We start from the raw sequence: 13475 nt of genomic DNA on the forward strand, positions 1-13475 counted from the left end.
GTAGTTTAACTCTGTGCATTCAAATTGCCATCGATAAAATGCAATTGTGTTTGTTGTCCGTATCTTACGCCTGCCTATACCATAACCCCACCGCCACAATGGGTCACTCTGTTCACATCGTTGACATCAGCAAACCGCTCGCCCACACAACGCCATACATGTGGTCTGCGGTTGTGAGACCGTTTGGATGTACTGCCAAAATCTCTCAAATTACGTTGGAGGCAGCTTATGGTAAAGAAATGAACATTAAATTATCTAGCAACAGCTCTGGTAGACATTCCTGCAGTAAGCATGCCAATTGCACGCTCCCTCAAAATCTGTGGCATTGTGTTACAAAACTGCACATTTTAGAGTGGCCTTTTATTGTTCCCAGCACAAGGTGCACCTGTGTAATGATCATGCTCTTAAATCAGCTTCTTGATATGCCACACCTGTCAGGTGGATGGATTATCTTGGCAAAGGAGAAATGCTCATTAACAGGGATGAAACAAAGAGAGAGAATAAGCTTTTCGTGCTTATGGAATATTTTTGGGATTTTCATTTCAGCTCATGAAACATGGGACCAACACTTTACATGTTGTGTTTATATTTTTGTTCAGTGTAGTTAGTATAGCTACTGTAACTAGTATACTAGTTAGTTAGTATAGCTACTGTAACTAGTATACTAGTTAGTTAGTGTAGCTACTGTAACTAGTATACTAGTTAGTTAGTGTAGCTACTGTAACTAGTATACTAGTTAGTTAGTATAGCTACTGTAACTAGTATACTAGTTAGTTAGTATAGCTACTGTAACTAGTATACTAGTTAGTTAGTATAGCTACTGTAACTAGTATACTAGTTAGTTAGTATAGCTACTGTAACTAGTATACTAGTTAGTTAGTGTAGCTACTGTAACTAGTATACTAGTTAGTTAGTGTAGCTACTGTAACTAGTATACTAGTTAGTTAGTGTAGCTACTGTAACTAGTATACTAGTTAGTTAGTGTAGCTACTGTAACTAGTATACTAGTTAGTTAGTGTAGCTACTGTAACTAGTATACTAGTTAGGTAGTGTAGCTACTGTAACTAGTATACTAGTTAGTTAGTATAGCTACTGTAACTAGTATACTAGTTAGTTAGTTTAGCTACTGTAACTAGTATACTAGTTAGTTAGTGTAGCTACTGTAACTAGTATACTAGTTAGTTAGTATAGCTACTGTAACTAGTATACTAGTTAGTTAGTGTAGCTACTGTAACTAGTATACTAGTTAGTTAGTGTAGCTACTGTAACTAGTATACTAGTTAGTTAGTGTAGCTACTGTAACTAGTATACTAGTTAGTTAGTGTAGCTACTGTAACTAGTATACTAGTTAGTTAGTGTAGCTACTGTAACTAGTATACTAGTTAGTTAGTGTAGCTACTGTAACTAGTATACTAGTTAGTTAGTGTAGCTACTGTAACTAGTATACTAGTTAGTTAGTTTAGCTACTGTAACTAGTATACTAGTTAGTTAGTGTAGCTACTGTAACTAGTATACTAGTTAGTTAGTTTAGCTACTGTAACTAGTATACTAGTTAGTTAGTGTAGCTACTGTAACTAGTATACTAGTTAGTTAGTGTAGCTACTGTAACTAGTATACTAGTTAGTTAGTGTAGCTACTGTAACTAGTATACTAGTTAGTTAGTGTAGCTACTGTAACTAGTATACTAGTTAGTTAGTATAGCTACTGTAACTAGTATACTAGTTAGTTAGTGTAGCTACTGTAACTAGTATACTAGTTAGTTAGTATAGCTACTGTAACTAGTATACTAGTTAGTTAGTATAGCTACTGTAACTAGTATACTAGTTAGTTAGTATAGCTACTGTAACTAGTATACTAGTTAGTTAGTGTAGCTACTGTAACTAGTATACTAGTTAGTTAGTGTAGCTACTGTAACTAGTATACTAGTTAGTTAGTGTAGCTACTGTAACTAGTATACTAGTTAGTTAGTGTAGCTACTGTAACTAGTATACTAGTTAGTTAGTGTAGCTACTGTAACTAGTATACTAGTTAGTTAGTGTAGCTACTGTAACTAGTATACTAGTTAGTTAGTGTAGCTACTGTAACTAGTATACTAGTTAGTTAGTGTAGCTACTGTAACTAGTATACTAGTTAGTTAGTGTAGCTACTGTAACTAGTATACTAGTTAGTTAGTATAGCTACTGTAACTAGTATACTAGTTAGTTAGTGTAGCTACTGTAACTAGTATACTAGTTAGTTAGTGTAGCTACTGTAACTAGTATACTAGTTAGTTAGTGTAGCTACTGTAACTAGTATACTAGTTAGTTAGTATAGCTACTGTAACTAGTATACTAGTTAGTTAGTATAGCTACTGTAACTAGTATACTAGTTAGTTAGTATAGCTACTGTAACTAGTATACTAGTTAGTTAGTGTAGCTACTGTAACTAGTATACTAGTTAGTTAGTGTAGCTACTGTAACTAGTATACTAGTTAGTTAGTATAGCTACTGTAACTAGTATACTAGTTAGTTAGTATAGCTACTGTAACTAGTATACTAGTTAGTTAGTATAGCTACTGTAACTAGTATACTAGTTAGTTAGTGTAGCTACTGTAATAAGTATACTTGTTAGTTTAGCTACTGTAACGAGTATACTTGTAAGTTTAGCTACTGTAACGAGTATACTTGTAAGTTTAGCTACTGTAACGAGTATACTAGTTAGTGTAGCTACTGTAACGAGTATACTTGTAAGTGTAGCTACTGTAACGAGTATACTTGTTAGTTTAGCTACTGTAACGAGTATACTTGTTAGTTTAGCTACTGTAACGAGTATACTTGTTAGTTTAGCTACTGTAACGAGTATACTTGTTAGTTTAGCTACTGTAACGAGTATACTTGTTAGTTTAGCTACTGTAACGAGTATACTTGTTAGTTTAGCTACTGTAACGAGTATACTTGTTAGTTTAGCTACTGTAACGAGTATACTTGTTAGTTTAGCTACTGTAACGAGTATACTTGTTAGTTTAGCTACTGTAACGAGTATACTAGTTAATCATCACTGATGAACACGACTCACACAGATGTTTATTATTGATCACTAAACTGTTGGATGTTATGTGTTTTTATAACCCAGTACCACAGAAAGAGTCAGTGTAGTAGTGTGTAGGCGAATGTGTGTGTCATATTTCATCTGGAGACACACTAACTAACCCTTCTTCAACTTAAGAGGCTCTACGGCTGGGGCGGTACTGATTTTTAGTTTTTTTTTTAAACTTCATCTCATTCCTTTATTTAGTAATGTAATTTTAATTTATATGAATTGTACGAACGTTATGATTCACATTCCTGAATGTTTTAAGTGAAAAAGGAAAATGCAATCTTGTCATTGTGTTTTTTATTGCCTGAAGTTTTGGAACACTGGAGAAGTAACAGCTCTAGTATGTCTGAGTCCAAAATGGGACCCTAATGCCTATGTACTGCTTTACGTATGACCGGCTCCCATCCCATAGGAACAACAAGTAGTGCACTGTATAGGGAATACAGCCATTTAGGACAGAGTCATATGGGTTTGTCAAGTAGGCCTAAGACCAAGTCTAGTACAGCACAGGTACAGAGTTGTGAATTAGAGGAGCTAGGTCACCTCACTGTTTGGTGTTTTCACATGTCATTTGTCATTGATCAAAACGAGAATATTAAAGTGTTGACAGATATTCTGTGTGATGTGATGGATGCAGGGAGGTGATGGAGGGAGCGAGGGAGGGCGGAAGCAAGGGAGGGAGGAAGGATTAGCTAACACAACGTGCCATTGGAACACAGGAGTGATGGTTGCTGATCAAATCATCAAATGTATTTATAAAGCCCTTCTTACATCAGCTGATATCTCAAAGTGCTGTACTGTAACCCAGCCTAAAACCCCAAACAGCAAGCAATGCAGGTGTAGAAGCACGGTGGCTAGGAAAAACTCCCTAGAAAGGCCTGAGCCTAGGAAGAAACCTAGAGAGGAACCAGGCTATGAGGGGTGGCCAGTCCTCTTCTGGCTGTGCCGGGTGGAGATTATAACAGAACATGGCCAAGATGTTCAAATGTTCATAGATGACCAGCATGGTCAAATAATAATAATCACAGTGGTTGTCGAGGGTGCAACAGGTCAGCACCTCAGGAGTAAATGTCAGTTGGCTTTTCATAGCCGATCATTCAGAGTATGTCTATCGCTCCTGCTGTCTCTAGAGAGTTAAAAACAGCAGATCTGGGACAGGTAGCACGTCCGGTGATAATGGGCCTCTGTACGCCTATGTAGATATTCCATTAAAAAATCTGCAGTTTCCAGCTACAATAGTCATTAACAATGTCTCCATTGTATTTGTGATCAATTTGATGTTATTTTAATGGATAAAAAAATTGCTCTTCTTTCAAAAACAAGGAATTTTCTAAGTGACCCCAAAGTTAGTGTATAGTGTAGTGTATATTTAAATACAAGATTTAATCAAGAGTAGGCTGATATTGTCACTCATCAGACTATCACTTGTGAATTATATATTATCACTTGTGAATGATTCCCAGCATAAGAAACTGACTTTTTTTTGCAACTTTTTCTAATCATAGTCGCACACCTCATAGGCCTATGGGCTAGGCTACATATGTTTTGATAAGGTTTGTATCACAACTAAAGTGGCCAAATAACTTCTTAAAATGAAGGGCATTAATCCGCTTTACAAGGGGTTTAGAGCCTAACTGGCATACATAGGCAGCGCATGAGATTCAAGTTTGGGGAAGATCATTTCACCATAAAAATGCACCTTTTATAATAAAAGCATTACATGCATAATTGCATTTGCGGTCACTTTTTGATGATGGTGGTTTCCTGCTAAAGGAACATTTGCGCTTATAGCCTCCTACCATGTGTGCTTTGCTGTGTTTTATAATGTGAAGAAATAGCTTAATAGTTAGTCAACATTTTAAGCTAAACATTCTGATCTGTTGCGTCAGCCACATTAAGTAAAAACGTTTTTTTTTTGTGCTTGTAGTTGTGTTAATTTGGGATCTATTGCACCCCACAACTGTCCCAGACTATGTTTGGAATATTTATTTCTTGCACAGAATAGAATAGGTTGAATTTTGTACTATGGGGGAATAGTAGATTGACATAAGCTAGTGCTTTTGCTGTTTTGTTAGACCTACTCATCTTGTTGGCTGACGAAAAGTAAATGAGTTCTTCCAATATCTTCAATATGCACCTCGGAATTGGATAAGGATGAAGACGCACGCAGTTGCGTCCCCGATGTGTCTGTCTTCACTTGTAGCCTGTGAGAGAGACCCGATCACGTGATTCAGAACCATGTGAGTGAGGCACTTTGGGTTGTGCAGCACTCTGGGGGAAGGGCACACCGCAGCACTCCGTGATGCAAAAGGCATGGATTTATTTTTAGGGTGCATTACGGCCACAACGGGGATGCCACTGTGAAATTCGAGGCATTATCAAGTGCTTGTCAAATTGTGAGTGAGAGACTGATGAAGTGTTTGCAGCCTGCGCAAAAAAACTAAGCAGAGCTCATGCCTTTCAAGCGACTTTTTCCAAATCATCATTAGTCGCATCACGCAGCCTTAGAATGTATTAAAAATCGAAACATTTAACCCAACGTTTATCACAACTAAAGTTACATAAATAACTCTAAATTAAGCATATAGAAGTACCTGTTTCTTTGTTACCCGCTCAACACAGAATCTATATTACATGGATTTATTAGACTTTTTAAAATGTAGATGTTCCAAAGGTCTGCATGAATTGATTGTAGGCTATGTGTGGAAGCCAGGAGATTCTAAATGTGTTTGTTAATTAACGGTCAATTACCGTGAGACCAACAGTTATTTGCTTGACAATCACCAGCTGACTAAATTTCATGACCGCCACAGCCCAAGACAGGACACAGCCAGGACAGAGACAGGACAGACAGGTGTGTGTGTGTTGTCAGCTGAACTGAGTGATCTGTTTCTGTCTGTAACTGAGTTAGGGATCAGTCAGATCCAGAGGAGGAAATGACATAAAGACAACCTGCCTTCTGCTCCCTGATTCTGTCATAAAAGAGTTCTAACATTCCCACTAAGAGTTCCATTCCTTTTGGCCATCCCCTGCGATCTACTTCCTAGAGAATCTTGAAGATTCCCTGTTTAATGACATCACAGTCTAATCCATCGGGATCTCATTTTGTTTTCCTGGTTTGAATGTCCTGTCTCTATGAACACAATGTGTTGATGGTGATCACTGGTCGCTAGCCAAGTGAGGCAGTGGATGAGAAACAGGAAAATCCCACTAAGTAGGGCCAGAGAAAAGTCTCACTGTGTTTGTGTATGAGATTGGTATCCTTATCTCGTATAGGAATGTGTGTGTGTGTCCGTCCCGTTCTGGCACAGAGCCAATCAAATTATACTTATGGAAACCAAAGCAGGAAGTGAGGCGCCAAAGTTGCTAGGACACAGAGGGCAGGACTGACACACACGCACATCCCTGCTAGAGCTAGGAAAGTTGTGATGATTACTGTAACAGACACGGCACTGATGACAACCCCACCCACCCCGACAAACACACACAAATATGTTTACATACCCTCATGTTTTTATAATCACTACTCTTACGTAGCCAGAGGTCATATCATAGGAAATACAGAGGAACCTATAGAAGTCTGGCACGTGACGCTACATGGACAGACACCATCAATAGGTTGAACACTGACTGGGTTTAATTACAGACATCTCTATGTAGTCATAATAACGCAATCTTCTGTCTGAGTGAGTCAGTGTTGTGTTGGCTATCACAGGCTTCCTGCCAAAATGGCACCCTTTTACCTATATAGTGTACTACGTTTGACCAGGGCCTATAGGCAATAGGGTTAGAAGTAGTGCAGTATGTAGGGAATAGGGTGCACATTTGGGATGTAACCTTAGTGTTGTTTTGTTGCTGTTACAGGTTCTGTGGAAGCTTAACAGATCAATCCCATAATGCCACAGTGTTTTCTCACTGGGAACAGACGTCAGTTCAACGTGTAGTTTTGATTTACACTTAGTTGAGTTGCCAACTAATGTGAATACAATGTCAAATCAACCCCAAAAAATTCACTATGTCTTTTGGATTTAGGTTCAAATTTGGGTGGGAAAAAAACAGGACATGTCCTTACGATGATGACAGTTAGCAAATCCAATGAGTTTTCCACATCGATCACATTGATCATCACATTGATCGTCACATTGATTCTGTGGGTTGAAATCCCGTGGAAACAAGGTTAATTTAAACCAGTTGTTTGCCCAGTGGGTTAGCACTGTGGTGAGGTGTGAAGCACTGCTCACCCCACATGCCATAACTGACCAACAACAACCCTGTATTAATTATAGATGTATTATGCTTGTTGTTTATCCAGTGGCTCTGCTGGTTTAAATGGCTCGGTAGGATTCCCTCACGGCATTTCAGCTGCTGTTCCACAATGTCAATAAAACCGTTGGACAGCTGTTGGGCTAAACTCCATGGCTGTGTCCATATTGGCACTCTTTTCACTATACAGTGCCCTACGTTTGATCGGGGCCTATAGGGCTGTGGTTAAGTAGTGTGTCATTTGGGGACATCACTACAGAGCGTGGAGCTAAAGACAGCCTGCCCACAGGGCACAAACTGGTTGAACCGAAGTTGTTTAAACGTAATTCGTTAACGTATTGTGAAAATACATTGAAAAATACATCGAAAATACATTGGATTTGAAAAAAGTAATCAACTGTTGTTTTGAGGGTGAAATTTCAACCACAGGATTATGTCATCATTGTAACACATATTCAACATAAACAAACCTTGTATATATGTTGAATTTGTACCTTTGAAAAAAACTGATTCTTCAACGTTATATCCACATTCAGAAAAAAACAATAGGCTGGGCAGCACCTCCTACTGGAGAGTTGATCTATCTACAGCGCCTCCTACTGGAGAGTTGGTCTACCTACAGCACCTCCTACTGGAGAGTTGATCTATCTACAGCACCTCCTACTGGAGAGTTGTTTTATCTACAGCGCCTCCTACTGGAGAGTTGATCTATTACAGTACCTCCTACTGGAGAGTTGATCTATCTACAGCGCCTCCTACTGGAGAGTTGATCTATCTACAGCGCCTCCTACTGGAGAGTTGATCTATTACAGCACCTCCTACTGGAGAGTTGATCTATCTACAGCACCTCCTACTGGAGAGTTGATCTATCTACAGCGCCTCCTACTGGAGAGTTGATTTATCTACAGCACCTTCTACTGGAGAGTTGATGTATCTACAGCACCTCCTACTGGAGAGTTGATCTATCTACAGCGCCTCCTACTGGAGAGTTGGTCTACCTACAGCACCTCCTACTGGAGAGTTGATCTACCTACAGCACCTCCTACTGGAGAGTTGTTTTATCTACAGCGCCTCCTACTGGAGAGTTGATCTATTACAGTACCTCCTACTGGAGAGTTGATCTATCTACAGCGCCTCCTACTGGAGAGTTGATCTATCTACAGCGCCTCCTACTGGAGAGTTGATCTATTACAGCACCTCCTACTGGAGAGTTGATCTATCTACAGCACCTCCTACTGGAGAGTTGATCTATCTACAGCGCCTCCTACTGGAGAGTTGATTTATCTACAGCACCTTCTACTGGAGAGTTGATGTATCTACAGCACCTCCTACTGGAGAGTTGATCTATCTACAGCGCCTCCTACTGGAGAGTTGGTCTACCTACAGCACCTCCTACTGGAGAGTTGATCTATCTACAGCGCCTCCTACTGGAGAGTTGATCTATCTACAGCGCCTCCTACTGGAGAGTTGATCTATCTACAGCGCCTCCTACTGGAGAGTTGATCTATTACAGCACCTCCTACTGGAGAGTTGATCTATCTACAGCACCTCCTACTGGAGAGTTGATCTATCTACAGCGCCTCCTACTGGAGAGTTGATTTATCTACAGCACCTTCTACTGGAGAGTTGATGTATCTACAGCACCTCCTACTGGAGAGTTGATGTATCAACAGCACCTCCTACTGGAGAGTTGATCTATCTACAGCACCTCCTACTAGAGAGTTGGTCTATCTACAGCGCCTCCTACTGGAGAGTTGATCTATCTACAGCGCCTCCTACTGGAGAGTTGATCTATCTACAGCTACCCCTTTGGTCCTCCATCCAGGGTTTTTAACCAAGCCCAGCTTAACTTTGATATTTGTCACTGACTACTACCAATGTGCTGTCGTGAGAATGAGTATTGAGAGATCTCTTTAATAACTAAACATATCCCCTGTTGCCATGGAAGCCATTCCAAAGGGCAGGTTTAACAAAGCAAATCAAATGGAACCATACTTTTACATCAACAAGACTATATAGAATCTGCATAGTCATCAACAGCTATTGTTTCAATTCAGCACAGGATTCATCTAAAAATAGACAATACATATACATATAAGCCTAGGAGTTCAAGCTTTGGTTGATTTCTAATGGAATCTACAAGTAAATCATTAATATGTTAGATTTACGTGTCCGTCTCAACCAAAAAATCTAAGAATAGGACTACATCTAATCAAACTTTAAATGCACTTTTAGATAAAGTATTTGATTTAAGAAGGAGATGTGAATCCAGCATACACATTATTCATTTGCAGACATAATTAAATTAAAGCCAGACTAAGTCAGTGGCACAAAAGATACATCCTCCTTCAAATGTTGATATTTAGTTGCGTTGACAACCAAACACAACTCAATATCACTTTTGCAATACAGTAAATAGCCTATTAACCTGTCGACCAGTTAACAAATGATATATTGGATTCAAGTCTCCAACTAAACCAAAAATAAAAAGTGAAAGAATATGATTAAGCCAGTGGCTCAGATGAAACTATCCAAGCATTAGATATCAAATAATTATTGATATTTGGTTGTCTTGATAACCAAACAAAATGTAATATTGCTTTTGTAAGATAGCCTTCACTTTAGGCTATTCACTATCTTACTAATGTAACAGTATTTATTCAACCTTAAAATAGGTAACAACCTTAAAACGGCAGGTAGTCTAGTGGTTATAGTGTTGGAATAGCAACCGAAAGGTTGCATAGATCAAATCCCCGAGCTGGCAAGGTAAAAATCTGTCATTCTGCCCCTGAACAAGGCAGTTAACCCACCGTTCCAAGGCAGTTAACCCACCGTTCCAAGGCAGTTAACCCACCGTTCCAAGGCAGTTAACCCACCGTTCCAAGGCAGTTAACCCACCGTTCCAAGGCAGTTAACCCACAGTTAAGAATTTGTTCTTAACTGACCTACCTAGTTAAATAAAGATCAAATAAATGTAAAAAAACGTCCATGGCCACATTGAGGTTAACCTACTGTAGCATATCAATAAACGCCTTCTTATGTAATCATAGAAAGTGTGCATGTTCAAGATAACGTGCAAACGCCGGAGATCTTCACTATTACTGTAATAATCTGTGCAGAATCTCCAACAGCGTTGATCACTTGCACCATGTACTTTTTAATGTAATCTCAACTGTAATCTAGTTCATTTGGTTCTGCTATAAGATAAAGCACGGTGAGAGCACATTTTATTGTTGTATAAATACAAAATATTTCACATTGATTTTTCCCATTTTGAACTTTGTTGTGCTTTTTAAAATGATTGAAAGGACAGTGATAACACATTTAGATCACAACTTTACCAGAAATCAGACATTGTTTTTCCATTGGAATTTGGTTGTGCTTTCATGAGGTTGAAAGCATAGTGATAACACATTGGGAATACAACTAACTTCTGGCTGACTTTTTTGGAGTGGGTGAATAAAGGTTGAAATCTCATTGATCAACGTCTCTACCAAATATCACCCACATTTTGAAATGATGTGGGTGTGTCCAGTGGGTGGTTTTATTAACTGCTTCGTGAGCTGGTATGAGATCACTTTGTTCTTTTGCCCTGTGGTTCTTAAACCCTTAAAACTTCTCCTCGGGGACCCCCAACGATTCCATGTATTTGAGCTAGTCCATAGGTATCACCACCGATTTGCAATTGTCAACTAATTGTCCTTGCTGGCACTTGATTAGCTGAATTAGCTGAGCTAGTTCAGGGCTACAACAATATTGTGAAATGTCTAAGGAGAAGTTTGAAAACACCTGCTTTAACTAATATCTCTGTCGATGCTGTAAATGTGTGGTGAATTCCGGGGGTAGCATAACCAGGACTCGGTCCCGGGTGTCTGTGACTGTTAGACCAACATCTTAGCCATTACACCAAGGGGCTCAAATCTTTTGATGAAGTTACTCGGTGTCATACTTAGGACTCTTTGAGTACCCACAGGAGGGGACTCAACAAACACAGCTCTATGACTGGGCTAAGCTCTGGATTCAACAGTAGAGCCCTATGGATCTATCCCATAATGAACAGCTACAGCTAGTGATCACTGTCCACTTGACAACCACAACCCACCTGATATCTACCTAGCAAATACCTCTCCTACCCACAAATTGCAGGCTTTCGGTGTGTGTGTGTGTGCGTGTGAGCACACCTAAGTGTCACATTCTCAAACAATTTATAAATGCCCTGTCATCATGATATGAGAGAGGGAAGGAGGGAGAGAGAGAGCAAAAGAGAGAGAGAAAGAGGGAGAGAGAGAGAGAATGACTGAGGGAGGGAGTCCTAGAGAGAGGAAAGGAGAGAGCGTTCATAGGTTGGGTTTATGGTCTGTTGTAATAACACAGCTGACCGTGTGGCTGGTCTGACTGTAAAGATTTACTGTACTTAGTGAGGCAGTGGTCAGGGTTAGCTACGGCTGCACAATAACAATGGAAACACTACTGACGTCATGCATAGAAGGTGAGACCACAAACGCACAGTGTGACTTTGGTACATGAACAAGACAGCCCACTGTGCTTCTTCCAACCATTTGCTTTTGACTAGGATTACTGTGCCAGTTTTTTGGGAGTAGTCAACAATAAAAACAGACAAACAGCGAGAGAGAGAGAGTAAGGGACAAGGAACAGAGGGAGAATTTTTTATTTATTTTACCTTTATTTAACTGCCTTGTTCAGGGGCAGAATGACAGATGTTTACCTTGTCAGCTCAGGGAGTCAATCTCGCAACCTTTCGGTTACTAGTCCAACGCTCTAACCACTAGGCTACCTGCCGCCCCAGATATGTAACAGAGATATACTGTATTTGATACCTGTCTAAAAGTCTCTTCACACTTTACTAGACTTTTGGTAACTATGGGCTACACATACACATACTATGGGCTACACATATTACTCACGTAAACTGGTGTACTTGTTACGTCTCGACCCAGCCTGGTCTCATAGACTAGACATAACATAGTAAACGTAAATCTGGGAAACCGAAACTTAGTATGATATGTTACATTTGGTATGGTTACTTGAAGCAAAAACTAATGTTAGCTAACCCAAAAACACATGTTAGCTAACCCTTCCCCTAACCCTAACTTTAACAATTTAATCTAGCCCTTCCAGTAACCTTAAACTTATCTCCTAACTTTAACCCTAACCCCTACCTAGCTAACATCAAGCCAGATAGCTAACATTAGTGTTAACCACCTAGCTAAAAAAAAATCATAAATTTTGCAAATTCATTATATATTGTACATTTTGCAAATTCGTAACATATTGTACATTTGCAAATTCGTAACATATTATACGAATTCTAATTTGTAACATGGCACATGAAATGGATGATGGACATCCAGAAATTAATACATACCAAACGAAACGTAACATATCATAGTAAATGGAGTGTCTCAGATTTACATACACAACAATACAAAATGCTCTGAGACCAAGTTGCTCGACCGGTATGCACGACACTCACCCAACAGTTGCCCCCCTTGAAGCAGCCCAGATGTGACTCCTTGAGCCAACACTCCTACAGTGTACATAGTAGTAGCAGAGCAATGTTTTTGAAACAGCTGAAACGTATAGACATTTTATATTTGAGATTTGTTGTATTGAGTTTTTACCTGAAATTGCAGTAACATCCTGTTACATTCTGAAATTGTCGCAGTAGCTGCCAGCTGCACTGAGCCATGTAAAACTATGGAAGCCCATCTCACCACCAAAAACATGTAAAATGTAGATCATACAAATAGGATTTTTTTTCTCCACTTGTAACATTGTGTGTTGATTTCAGAGGTGGCACCACAGGTCCCAGAGTGGCGTGGAGGGGGGAGGGATTATTGTGTTGATTTCAGAGGTGACACCACAGGTCCCAGAGTGGCGTGGAGGGGGGAGGGATTATTGTGTTGATTTCAGAGGTGGCACCATAGGTCCCAGAGTGGTGTGGAGGGGGGAGGGATTATTGTGTTGATTTCAGAGGTGGCACCACAGGTCCCAGAGTGGTGTGGAGGGGGGAGGGATTATTGTGTTGATTTCAGAGGTGGCACCACAGGTCCCAGAGTGGTGTGGAGGGGGGAGGGATTATTGTGTTGATTTCAGAGGTGGCACCACAGGTCCCA

Source organism: Salvelinus alpinus, chromosome 24 (genome assembly GCF_045679555.1).
Source record: "Salvelinus alpinus chromosome 24, SLU_Salpinus.1, whole genome shotgun sequence".
Taxonomy (NCBI): Eukaryota; Metazoa; Chordata; class Actinopteri; order Salmoniformes; family Salmonidae; genus Salvelinus; species Salvelinus alpinus.